The sequence below is a fragment of the Typopeltis vanoorti genome, chromosome 4 (genome assembly GCF_054136105.1).
Source record: "Typopeltis vanoorti isolate ZY-2024b chromosome 4, IOZ_Tvanoo_1.0, whole genome shotgun sequence".
Taxonomy (NCBI): Eukaryota; Metazoa; Arthropoda; class Arachnida; order Uropygi; family Thelyphonidae; genus Typopeltis; species Typopeltis vanoorti.
The window spans coordinates 47,038,442-47,051,883 of NC_143552.1; the positions used below are offsets into that span (position 1 = coordinate 47,038,442).

The 13,442-nt window shown below is 34.5% G+C and overlaps 1 protein-coding gene across 1 annotated transcript in view; it reads left to right on the plus strand.

Moving 5' to 3' along the window:
• SMC3 (structural maintenance of chromosomes 3) overlaps positions 1 to 13,442 on the plus strand; it is a 450,203-nt gene that overhangs the window by 399,104 nt on the left and 37,657 nt on the right. The window lies entirely within an intron of this gene.

Here is a 13,442-nt window from a genome sequence, read left to right on the forward strand (position 1 = left end):
ATGAATGTCTAATTTTGAATGTATGTTACTCCCAGAAGTCTGTTTATCTGTCTTTATTTCAACTACAAACTTGTCTGTGATAAAAATTGTAGAAATTGAGCTTTAGTGTGTTTGTGTATGTGTGTGTATGTTGATTTCAGCAACTGATTCACATAAATCATACCTCATTACTTTTGCTAATGTATTTGTAGTTGACTGTTTTTCAAGAATGAAATGACTAGTTGGTGTAAGTATTAGTTATAAAAGAAAATCACCTATTATTTCTGTTGTTAAACTAAAAAATACAGGATAACGACAATTTTCAAAAATTCTTATCAAGGTTCCTTGCATCCCATTTTGAAAATTGTCATTATCCTGTAATTTTTAGTTTAACAACAGAAATAATAGGTGATTTTCTTCTATAATTGGAAAAATACCAAATTCATGTTTATTTGATACCTGCTTTATTAGCTTTTCTGTATCAGTTTGTTTTGCTAATAAATTCTGTTATAATCTTGATACCTTTTATTATATTTAATATACTGTACTTCTATAGAAGTACAGTATATTAAATTTAATATACTGTATTTCTATAGAAATGCAATCTTATTAATAGCAATATAAATGGATTACATACATATTTTGTGTAAAGTCCTTTCCTTATTATTGAAAATAATCACAATTCCATATAATTGGCATTTATAGTGTATTCTTTTTTTTTTTTTTTTATCATCATCATCATCAAATTCCTGCCATGTACCCTCAAGGGGTGTACAGGATATGACAGTACTACATGAAAAAATTACATCATTACTAACTTCCTATCTACAATTTTCCTCCAAATCAGTCTGTTACTTGTCAAGACTCCAACATTATCAGATCTTATATTTCTATCGTCTAAGGCACTTTGTACCGTATCAATTCACCTATATCTTGGTCTTCCTCTGGGTCGTTTTCCTGCCAACCTGGCAGAGAACACTTGTTTTGCTAATCTTTCCTCTCCCATTCTATTTAAGTGACCATACCACCTGAGATTAGCTCTTCTAACGCATTCCTGGATGCTGACAATGTCAAGTTCTTTCCTAATATCCTCATTTTTAATATGATATTGCCATTGATGCCATCTGTTCACGCCTCTAATCTTTCTCAGGACTTTCATATCTGCGGTCTCTAGTCTTTGGTCAAGTGTTTTACTTCTGACCCAGCTCTCAGATCCATAAGTTAAAATTGGTTTGAACACTGTCTTGTATACAGCTAATTTAGCGTTCCGACTAATTTCTTTCTTATTCCATATGAATTTATTCAATTGACTTCCCACCATACCAGCTTTGCTGATTCTGTTGTCTATTTCTATATTTAATTTACCATCTTCAGTAAAAATCGTGCCTAAGTAGCTGAAATGTTTTACTTGTTCCACAGGTTCTCCATTCACAACACAGTTGACATTTTCAATGATTCTGCCTATTTTCATTGTCTTTGTCTTTTTATTGTTGACCTTCATACCATATCTATTACAACAGCTATTCAATTTAGTCAGAGAATCTTGCAGACTTGTAGCGGATTTATTTAGAAGTATAACATTATCCGCATCAAACAAAGAGCTGACATTAACATCTCCAATTTTGATATCAGGTTTAATACCACTTTCCTTCATAATGTGATCCATATAGATAATGAATAACAGAGGGGATAATATGCATCCTTGTCTCATACCAGATTTAACATTAAACCATCTTCCTGTACTTCCTTCAATTCTAACTGCTGACTTACAACTCAAATAAAGACTAAGTATTGCTTGATATAATGCCTCATTGACACCATATAACTGCAGCGTATTGAATAGCTTCTCTCTCTCTTGGCACCTTGTCATATGCCTTTTCCAAATCGACAAAACTTAAATACAGATCTTTGTTATATTCCCATGCTTTCTTGACTATTTGTCGTAAAGTGAAGATCTGATCCTGATAGCCTCTATTTGGCCTGAATCCAGCTTGTTCTTCACCAAGCTTTTCTTCCACAATTCTTCTCAACCGTTTCTCAAGTATACTTGCATAGATCTTGCCAGGAACACTCAGTAGGGAAATACCTCTGTAATTCTCACATTCAGTTTTATTTCCCTTTTTATGTATTGGTATTATGAGAGCTCTAATCTAATCATCGGGAATTCGTCCCTCTGTCCAGGCTTACCATCATACTTCAGCATTTCTGGTCGAATATCATCTACAGCTGCTGCCTTTCCACATTTCAAGCCTTTGATGGCTTTTTCTACTTCAAGTATGGATATGTATTCCTGACTGCATGCCTGGCAAGTGTTTTTTATTACTAAGCTGTCATCACTGCTTGTTTCATTTAGCAGTTTTTCAAAGTAATTACTCCATACTTCAAGGATATATTTTTCTCCTGTTTTCATGTCATCTTGATCATCTCTAACTCCTTTTACAGCACTCTTTACTCCATTCCTAAGCTTCTTCAATAACCTCCAGAATATTTTGCCACATTCTTGATATTTATTTTCTATATTCTTGCCAAAGTCCTCCCATGACTTTTGTTTAGCTAGTTTTACACACTGTTTAGCTTTCTTACATTTGTCTCTGTATTGTGTAAGAGTAAAAGCTGACTTATTTGCCAGGAACTTTTGATATGCTTTCTTCTTTTCCTTCACTGCCTCTTTAACTTCCTGTGTCCACCAGGGAGTTTTTTTAAGATTTGGAAAATTTTATTAAAGAATCATAATTTAAATTTTCTGTTGAAATAATTTAATGTAATTTAATCATTTGAAGACCGCTTAGAAGGTGATTGTAAATTTTCAGACTGATGTGACACTGATAAAAACTTTCCAAGACATTATGACTAGCTTGCTAGCTATAACTAATTCTGGGAACTATTCACTTAAAATAATTGTTGAGTGATTTTTTATTCTGTTTTTTATTTATGTATTTATTTTTTTATGATTTCTTGTCCTGGGTCTTTGAGTAATATTGTTCTGCACTGGGGCAGGGGAAGTTTCATCTTCAATACATAATGTGTACCATAAAAGAGGTACCAGATGCTAATAGTGCCATACACCCTCTGTCCAAAAAGAAACCGAACTTTTCAAAAATAGAAGAAACTAGTGGCAGCACCTGTTGTATCTTTTTGTTGTTGAAAGCGGCAACCTTCATTAGTGTTATGTAAACTGGTTATGACATTTGTTTCATTAGAAGCCGAGTTATAGTGCCAAGAATGACAATGTGTTTTGACGAATGGTCGATCATCACGATGTTCATGCAGTACGTGACGAATTCTCACTATCAATCGCTTCAAAACTTTGAGATAAAACTCATCGGTTACCGTTTGGCCAGGCAGAACAAATTCTTTGTGGATAATGTCCTTGGAATCATAGAAACAAATCAGCATTGTATTTACTTTTGCTTTCTCCAACAACTTTTTTTCGGATGCCCCTCTTTAGGTGGTCTCCACTCAGCACTCTGGCACTTCGTTTCAGGCCCATACTCAAAACACCACGTTTCATCACCAGTAACGATCATTTCAAGGAAGTTTTAGTCCTACCAGCGGTTTTTTACGAGGTCCTTGCGGTGTTTAATTCGATACATTTTTTGAGGAACAACTTGTGAATTCAGTTTATGAAGGCCCAAACTCTCGGTCAAAATGTTGTGCACAGTTGATTTCGGAATCCCCATTTCATCTTCAATCAATCTCATGGACGATTTCGGGTTTTCTGAATTCACGCACTTTTTGGATGTTAACTTCGCTCAGTCCAGTTTTTGGATGGTCCGGCTTTTCGTCGTCCTCAAGCGTCTTACAACCACTTTGAAATCACTTAAACCATTTGTTAACTTGAGTACGGGGTAAGCATTCATCACTGTATGCGTTTTGAAGCATTTGATGCATTTGGTAAAATATTTACCAAGTTTAACACAAAAGTCAATCGCAGCTCTCTGTTTAAAACTCATTTTCCGACCTTTCGTCAAACCACACATTCACTCTTGGCACTATAACTTGGCTTCTAATGAAACAAATGGCACAAACAGTTGACACAACACTAATGAAGGTTGCCGCTTTCGACAACAAAAGGTGGTGTCACTAGTTTCTTCTATTTTCGAAAAGTTCGGTTTCTTTTTGGATAGAGGGTGTATAATTAATTTTGCATTATTATTTTATCAACTGTTTTCTTCATCATTAATCTGATATTGTCAGATCTTAGATTTCCTAATGCTTTAAAATCACTATAAATTATATTAATCCACCTAGATCATGGTCTTACTCTAGATCTTTTTTTTCCATCTTCACATCAAAACCCATATTCCTAATCTCTCGTGTTCTATTTATGCAGCTATATTACCTTAGATTAACTTTGTTTTTACATTCTGCTTATTTAGACTTAAGTCGAGATTCTGCATTAATAAAGAAATTTAATGGTTCACAGTGCAGAAATTGAATATTTTAATCCATTATTTTCCTAATTGAAACTGAGGCATTGTCAGTTATAAATATACTATGGTAAAGAAAGTAGTTGGAAAAGTAAAAGCAAGCATTCATTTATTTTGACTTTTCCCTCTAGGCACAGAGATTCCCATCTGTGAGATTAATTCTGTATTTAAATATACAAAAAAACTAGGCACCTTTGACTTTGCCCACAGGGAATTCTTAAAAATAATTGCTTGCTTGATTGATATTCTGTGTTCGTTTTCAAATTTCTTTTCCATATTGACTTTATCTTTGACAATGCCTCAGTTACTGTTAGGCAAAATACTGTATTAAAGTATTCCATTTTTTACTTTTGTATTGTGAATAAATCATAAATTTCTTTATTAACTTCTCATACATTCTCTATTGTTAACAATGTTAAATTCTTTCTGTCTTAATTTTTAATATGAGTCTGTCATTGATGCCATTTGTTCACCACTGATTTCTCTCAGGACTCTCACATCTATATTCTCTAATCTGTGATTATCTATTTCTAAAACTCAGATCTGAAAGTTAAAAATTTGCTGGAAGACCATCTTATATGCACTGTTAGTTTAGTGGTTTTATCAATGTCTTATATTTCACATAAATTTCTTGTCTTTGCTTACTCTTTTATCTGTGTCTGTATTTATTTGCCATCTTTATAAAACTTTTGCCTAAATAGTTAAAATGTTTTACTTATTCTATGAGTACCCCATTGAGAATCACAGTTGATGCTGTCCCTGTTCCTGCTTCTTTTCACAGTTTGTCTTTTTTCTGTTGATTTTCACAAATTTTTTCTTTTAATAGTTATTTTATTTAATTAAAACTAATAGCCAGGGATGCACAATATACAGCCTTCCCTGTGAAGTCAATGGCCTGTTTCCACAAAAAGAGCTTTGGCAAAACAAGCAAGTATTCCCAGTACAAAGGGATGCCTTCATAGTTGGTGGAAATGCCAACTAGGCACCATGTGGTTGATGTCCTTAGTGAAATATCGCCCCCTGGCTTATTGAAGTTCAACAGATCTTCCTGTATGTCCTTCAGTTCTAACTGATTAGAATTTCTGTATAATGTTCCATGTATATTATATAGTTTTAGTGTTTTGAACAGCATCTACCAAACTTAAATACAGATACTTTTTTATATGTATCTGTTTGAATCCCACCATGAGCATGGATGTTTGTGATTGTCAGTCGTGTTAGATGACGCTGGTGTAGTTGTGGTCAGTTGGTGATTGAATGGTGGAGACAGAGTTGTAGAGCAGGTGCCCTCCCTCGATGAGTATTTGGACTCCCTGGAGGTTTCAAATAATAATAATATTATTTCTATGAGTTCTGTTAGTCTTATTAAAGTAAAAATCTGGTCCTGACAACTGCTGTTTATTCTAAATCTGTCTTGTTCTTCTCTAAGTTTGTCTTTGGCTTTTCTTAACCTCTCAAGTATTCTTTCATAAATTTCACCTGGACCACTGTTAGGAAATTCTATAATTCTGTATTTAATTTTGTTTTCTTTTATAACAGTTATAGGTAAACTCTATACCAGTCATCTGTAAATTGAGATAATTTGAATCATACTTCAGACATGCTGACCTAACTAACCCAGTGGCAAACCAGGCCAGCATAAGTCTGAAGATGTCATTATTGAAAATAACATAGTCAATAAGTCTTTTTTTTTTTTTTTGTATGTATTTCCTTTATGTGAATTTATACATATATTTATGTTGGAACATGGTACTCTGTTAGTAATGACTAATACATGTCCTGAACAGAAATCTTGTAACCATTCTTATAGATTTGCTCTTTTCTCCAAATTTTCCCCAAACATTTCTGTGTCTGGCATTTATTTTGTATTGTACTCTGCTGTTTCCATCATCCATCTCTTTCCAGAGAATTTTTATATTTTATCTGCCCATCTTGTTTTTTGGGTATCCTTGTCTTCTCTTTCTGGTTGGTATCTATTCTGTTACTTTTTTTGTTCATCTGTTGACCGTTCCTCAAGCCAGATCTCCTGCCCATATCCATTTGGGTGCTTTTACAATTTCTATTGCATCCAATATTTTTGTATGTGATCTGATCCATTCCTTTCTCTTTTCATTAGTGTTATTCCTAGGATGATTCTCTCCATTCTTCTTTTCCTCACCAGTATGTGTTTTTCCATTTGTTTAGTTGGTACCCAGGTTTATGAGCCATAGGTGAGTACTGGTAATATGCATTGGTTGAATACTTTGCTTTTCAGGCAGATGGATAAGTTATTTTTGAAGATACAAATGAATACTGGGCTAATTGTATTCTTCTTTGAATTTCACTCTGTAATCCATTTTCAATGTCAAAATGTTGTCCCAAGTACACATAAGAGGAGACTTTCTATGGGCTCATCATCATCAAGTTTCATTGTTTTTGCACTTAAGTACCTATTGAACATAAATATACTGATATCAAAATATTGGAGATGTTAATGTCAGCTCTTTCCTTTATGCAGACTATGTTATACTTCTTAATAAATTCGCTACAAGTCTGCAAGATTCCCTGACTAAATTGAATAACTGTTGTAATAGATATGATATGAAGATCAACAAGAACAAGACAAATACAATGAAAATAGGCAGAAGCAATGAAAATATATATGGATGAATATGGTGAATAGAGAACATGTGGAACAAGTAAAACATTTCAGCTACTTAGGCATGATTTTTAGTGAAGATGGTAAATTAAATATAGAAATAGACAACAGAATCAGCAAAGCTGGTATGGTATGGTGGGAAGTCAATTGAATAAATTCATATGGAATAAGAGAGAAATTAGTCAGAACACTAAATTAGCTGTATACAAGACAGTGTTCAAACCAGTTTTAACTTATGGATCTGAGAGCTGGGTCAGAAGTAAAACACTTGATCAAAGACTAGAGACCACAGATATGAGATTCCTGAGAAAGATTACACTGGCCAACAAAAAAAATTTTTTTTTTTCTGCTGATTATGATCTGACACTTGTTTTTTACTAATTTGGGTGCGCTGATTTCAAATATCAAACCCATTTTTCTCTATCATGTCAGGTTTTTCCTCTATGGCATTTTCTTTTTGCTAATTTGTAAGTTTTTGATAGTTTTAAGGAGGCAGTACTATTTAGAGGATCAAAAAAATCGATTTTTTTAATATTATTTTCTGAAAGTATGTACTTTTAAAAATCTGTTCCTAACTTTTTATCAAGAAATTTGAAAAATTCCCATAGATATAGCCTATTATTCAAAGCGGTGCACAGATCAGAATCGGAGCACTCACCGCTCTCGCTTGTTAGTAAACGAATAAATGCATAAGAACCTGCAACAGCACGTACTGGCACTTTGAATGCGAGAGAGGCTGATAACCGACCTAATACATTTAGGTGATGAAAAGTAGGCGATGACAACTGCCTAAAACAAATGAATGCTATATGCGTCATAGCGGACAAAGAACAATCCAAATCAGTCAATTGTTAATCGATCGTGAAAGTATGATGAGCGCTTATAATGTTTCAGTAAAGTCTCTGGTTTTTTTTTGTCTTGTTAATTGCATGTTAGTCGGCAGTGAAGAAAATACATCATGTCTACTACTCGAAAATGTGTCAATAGTGTAGATTCCTTCTGCTACATTTGTGACAGCTTTAATGTTCCCAGTTAAAGGACAAATATCACTGATTTCGTTAAGAAAATGTACTTTGCATACTTTGACTTAAAAATTGCAGATCAGGACAATTCATGGGCTCCAAATAAAGTGTGTAAGTCATGTGTAGAAAATTTACGACAGTGGAGCAAGGGAAAACGCCAAAAATTAGCTTTTGGCATTCCACTGATTTGGCGTGAACCGAAAAATCACATTACTGATTGCTATTTTTGTTTGGTTCAGACTTCTGGTTATAATAAGAAGAATAAGAAAAACATTGTGTACCCAAATCTCGACTCAGCAATTTGGCCAGTTGCTCATTCCAGTGAAATAGCCGTGCCAATTTATAAAGGACTTCCTTTACTTGAGAACGAGTATGATCGGGATATGCCAGATGTTCTTGAGGAGAAAGACCCGGATGTTGATTTAGACAATGAAAATTTAATTTCTAGTTCTGAACCACAATGTTTTACTCAAGCGGAATTGAATGACTTAGTAAGAGATTTGGACCTATCAAAGGAATCATTGGAATTGTTAGCTTCAAGATTAAATGAAAAAACTTACTGGAGCAAGATACGAAGATAACTTTTTATCGTAGCAGGGAAAGTAATCTTGTACAATATTTTAAACACGTGTGTGGGTTTGTTTACTGTAACAATGTGTCAGGTTTACTAACTGAAATGAGTGTTGTACAATATCAGCCAAATGAGTGGCGTTTATTTATCGACAGTTCAAGCAGAAGTCTCAAGTGTGTCTTACTACACAATGGGAATGTATATGGCTCAATTCCTATTGGCGATTCAGTCCACTTAAAGGAAACATATGAGGACATTAAAAAAGTTCTGAAGTTATTAAAATATACAGACCATAACTGGATCATCTGTGTGGATCTTAAAATGGTGAACTTTTTACTTGGCTTTCAAAGAGGATATACAAAGTTTCCGTGTTTTCTATGCTTCTGGGATAGTCGAGCTAGAAACCAACACTGGAGTCAGAAACATTGGCCTCTTAGAATATCCTTACATGTTAGAGAACAGAATGTTATAAATCAACCTTTAATCGACAGAGAAAAAAAAAAAAAAAGTCATTTTTCAACCTCTACACATCAAACTAGGTCTTATGAAGCAGTATGTTAAAGCTTTAGATTTACAAGGTGACTGTTTCCAATACATATGTGAAAAATTTCCACGACTTAGTTATGAAAAAATTAAAGCCGGTGTATTTGATGGACCGCAAATTAGAACTTTAATGAGAGACCCAAATTTCATCAACTCTATGAATAAAATTGAGAAAGAGGCCTGGACTTCATTTACGATGGTTGCGAATAATTTTCTTGGAAACAAAAAAGCGTACAATTACAAAGATCTAGTGGAAACAAAGCTTGAAATTTTCCAGCGCCTAGGTTGCAACATGAGCATAAAGCTTCATTTCCTATACAGTCATCTTGAAGATTTCCCAGGCATTTAGGTGCTGTAAGCAATGAACAAGGCGAAAGATTTCATCAAGACTTAAAAACTATGGAAGATCGGTACCAAGGAAGATGGGATTCTCACATGATGACCGACTACTGTTGTAGTATTCAAAGGGATTGCCAAAACAGAACACACAGCAGAAATTGCTACAAACAAAAATTTATTCCCTGAAACTCATGTGTAAGTAAAATTATTATTTTTTTTATAAATATTCTTGTAATTTTTAATGAATGTTGTTAAGTAGTTATGTATCTAATTATCGGCCTCTCTCTCTCTCTCGCATTCAAAGCGCCAGTATGTGCCGTTGCAGGTTCTTACGCATTTATTCGTTTAATAACAAGCGAGAGCGGTGAGCGCTCCGATTCTGATCTGCGCACCGCTTTGAATAATAGGCTATATCTTCGGGAATTTTTCGAATTTCTTGATAAAAAGTTAGGAACAGATTTTTAAAAGTACATACTTTCAGAAAATAATATTAAAAAATCGCTTTTTTTGATCCTCTAAATAGTACTGCCTCCTTAAAACTATCAAAAATTTACAAATTAGCAAAATGAAAATGCCATAGAGGAAAAACCTGACATGGTAGAGAAAAATGGGTTTGATATTTGAAATCGGCGCACCCAAATTAGTAAAAAACAAGTCTTGTATAAAAGTCAGCAAAAATTGTGTTGGACTGTGTTATAGGCATGAACAGGTGGCATCAATGGCAATATCATATTAAAAACGAGGATATTAGGAAAGAACTTGACATTGTCAGCATCCAGGAATGTGTTAGCAGAGCTAATCTCAGGTGGTATGGTCACTTAAACAGAATGGGCGAAGAAAGATTAACAAAACAAGCATTCTCTGCCAGGTTGGCAGGAAAACGACCCAGAGGAAGACCAAGATATAGGTGGATTGATATGGTACAAAGTGCCTTAGACGATAGAAATATAAGATCTAATAATGTTGGAGTCTTGACAAGTAACAGACTGATTTGGAGGAAAATTGTAGATAGGAAGTTAGTATGATGTAATTTTTTCATGTAGTACTATCATATCCTGTACACCCCTTGAGGGTACATGGCAGGAATTTGATGATGATGACGATTATTGTAAGTAGACAGGCAATCGTGACGTCACAGCTGCTCTGCTTTGCACATGTACCATTTTTAAAAATTACCTATCGTGTAACTTGTTGTTAAAGTTAAAATAATACACGGTGAGGTGGGCCGTCAGCAAATCAATGGAGGGCCGTGGTCTGTGCATCCCTAATCTAGAGTCTCTAGAAGTTTTTTACTATTCAACACTAACCTTTGTAGTGTTAAAATACCATAGTCACTTCATTCTTTTACTGACATATAATGATTGTATATAATAATCCTTAGTTATTGTTTTAGAAGTATCACACCTGTTTTTGTCTTCTACTTTGTAATGGACGTGGAAGAAACCTTCCATGTGGATTTTTAGAATACAAGAAATAACCTCTGCTGTTAAGCTGGTTGCCAGTAAGGATCTATCTTTGAGGCTGCAATAATAATTATCACATTACTGCTACCTAAAGAATATGCTTTCTGTTTCTGTGACAATGAATACTCGAGTCAGTTTGAAATAATAATAATAATTATTATTATTATTATTATTATTTGCTTTATAATAATAATTTTATAATTATTATTATAAAGCTGAATTGAGAAACTACAAGAGCTTCATGCCAAATATAGAAACTATAAAAGTTTCGGCTGATCCAAGAGTAAGCAAACCTTTCATGACATGGGCAACTTGTGGTAAAGGTGAGTAAGCTCTGATCACTTTCTTTAGTATTTCCCATAATGTAAAGCATAATCTCCTTGTAGACATGTATGATGCTATACGTTAAAGGCGGGGGGGGGGGGGGGATCATAATAATAATAATTATTATTATTATTAAGAGAGACCTCCAGGGAGTCACAGACTCATCGAGGGAGGCCACATACTACACACACCAGCTATCATCCTTATTCTTGAATTCATTCACACTGCTTGCACTCACAACATTCAATGGCAATCCATTCCAATCACACACACACCACCCTCTGAGAGAAAAATCTAGCCCTCACCCCATTCTTAGCAGCCTTCATTCTCAGCTTCCAAGGGTGCCTCTTGTCCTTTCCCCATCCTCCATCAATTGAAATCCTGTATGACCCTTTCAGAAGTTTGTAAGTCTCAGTCATATCACACCTCTTTTTCCTGTTTGCTAGTGTCTGCAGTCTACAAATTCAAAATTGTCTTCATAATCAGTATTCCACAATCCTGATATCATTTTTAACACTCTCCTTTGTACTCTCTTCAATATCAGAATCACAGTGGAAACACAGGAGACCAGACCTGTGCACAATAGTCTGAGTGTGGTCTTATCAAGGCCTTGTAAACAGGCAAAAGTATTCCACAATCCTGATATCATTTTTAACACTCTCCTTTGTACTCTCTTCAATATCAGAATCACAGTGGAAACACAGGAGACCAGACCTGTGCACAATAGTCTGAGTGTGGTCTTATCAAGGCCTTGTAAACAGGCAAAATGACATCCTTATCTTTACATGTCAATGTTCGTTTCAGCATTACGATTATCTTTTGAGTTGTATTTGCAATCTTTGCCACATGGCCCCTGAACTTCAATTTCCTATCTACTAACACTCCAAGAATAATGGCACCAGTTTACATATAAAAACAATCATAAAATTGTTTCATGTATAAATTATTACTTATGCTGTGTAATGATAAAAATAAGAATATAATTTTATAAATATTATTAATTAAATATAAGAATATAAGATATTCTTATAAGAACATCATGCCAAATATAACATTCATATACTTATCCTAGCAAAAAGAAAAAGTAAGACTTGCACAAGGAAATGTTTGATTTGATGAGTATTTAACTGATTGCTGTTAGATGGAATAATAGCAGTTTATAATCCCTTCCTTTAGTGTTACGCAGTGACCAACATTCATTTTAGATAAATTATGGACTCTACAACCATGTTATCAATAATTATTTTAATTTCCTGACGTTCCGACATCTTGAGTATATATATATACACAAAAATAAAGGATTCAATCCTCTGGCAAAGGGAAGCAGCTTTGTCAGTACTGACACAAGGTTGAAGTCTCATGATGACGGTAAAGCTTGTGATTAGAAAATTGCAGATGGCAATACAGTTTATTGTGTACGTCTGTAATACTGCAGAGCAGAAAGCAAATGGAGAAACTACTGCTCTATTCTCTCTCCAGACTAACCACCATGGCGAGCAAATCTACACAAATGGCCCCGAGTTACCGGTGTCCTTTAAATGGGACAGGGGTGTGAAGAATCCCTGGGCTCAACATGGTACGCTCAGTAAAACTAGGAACCTGGAATGTCAGAACCTTGTATGAAGCAGATAAGCTAAGAAATGCTATCCAAGAAATGAAAAGACTTGAAATTGGAATTTTAGGAATGAGTGAAGTTAGGTGGCCAGGATCAGGCAAAACTCAAGTCAATGACATGACAATGTATCACTCTTGAAGTTGTGAAAACAACCATCAAAACGGAGTTGGAATAATAATAATAAACAAAGATATCAATAAGTCACTGTTGAGCTTCATCCCTTACTCAGATAGGATGATGTTATTAAAACTGAAAGGACAACCACTAGATGTTAATCTTATACAAGTCTATGCCCCTACTGCTGACAAGAGTGATACCGAGATGGAAGAATTTTATGATCAATTAAAAGAACTAATGAAAAACACAAAAAAAGCATGATATTAACATAGTCATGGGTGATTTCAATGCTAAAGTTGGGAAAGGTAGAAGTGGAGATGTAGTTGGCGAACATGGACTGGGCACAAGAAATGAGAGAGGTGACCGTCTTTTTCAATTCTGCCAGGAAGAGGAGCTAATAA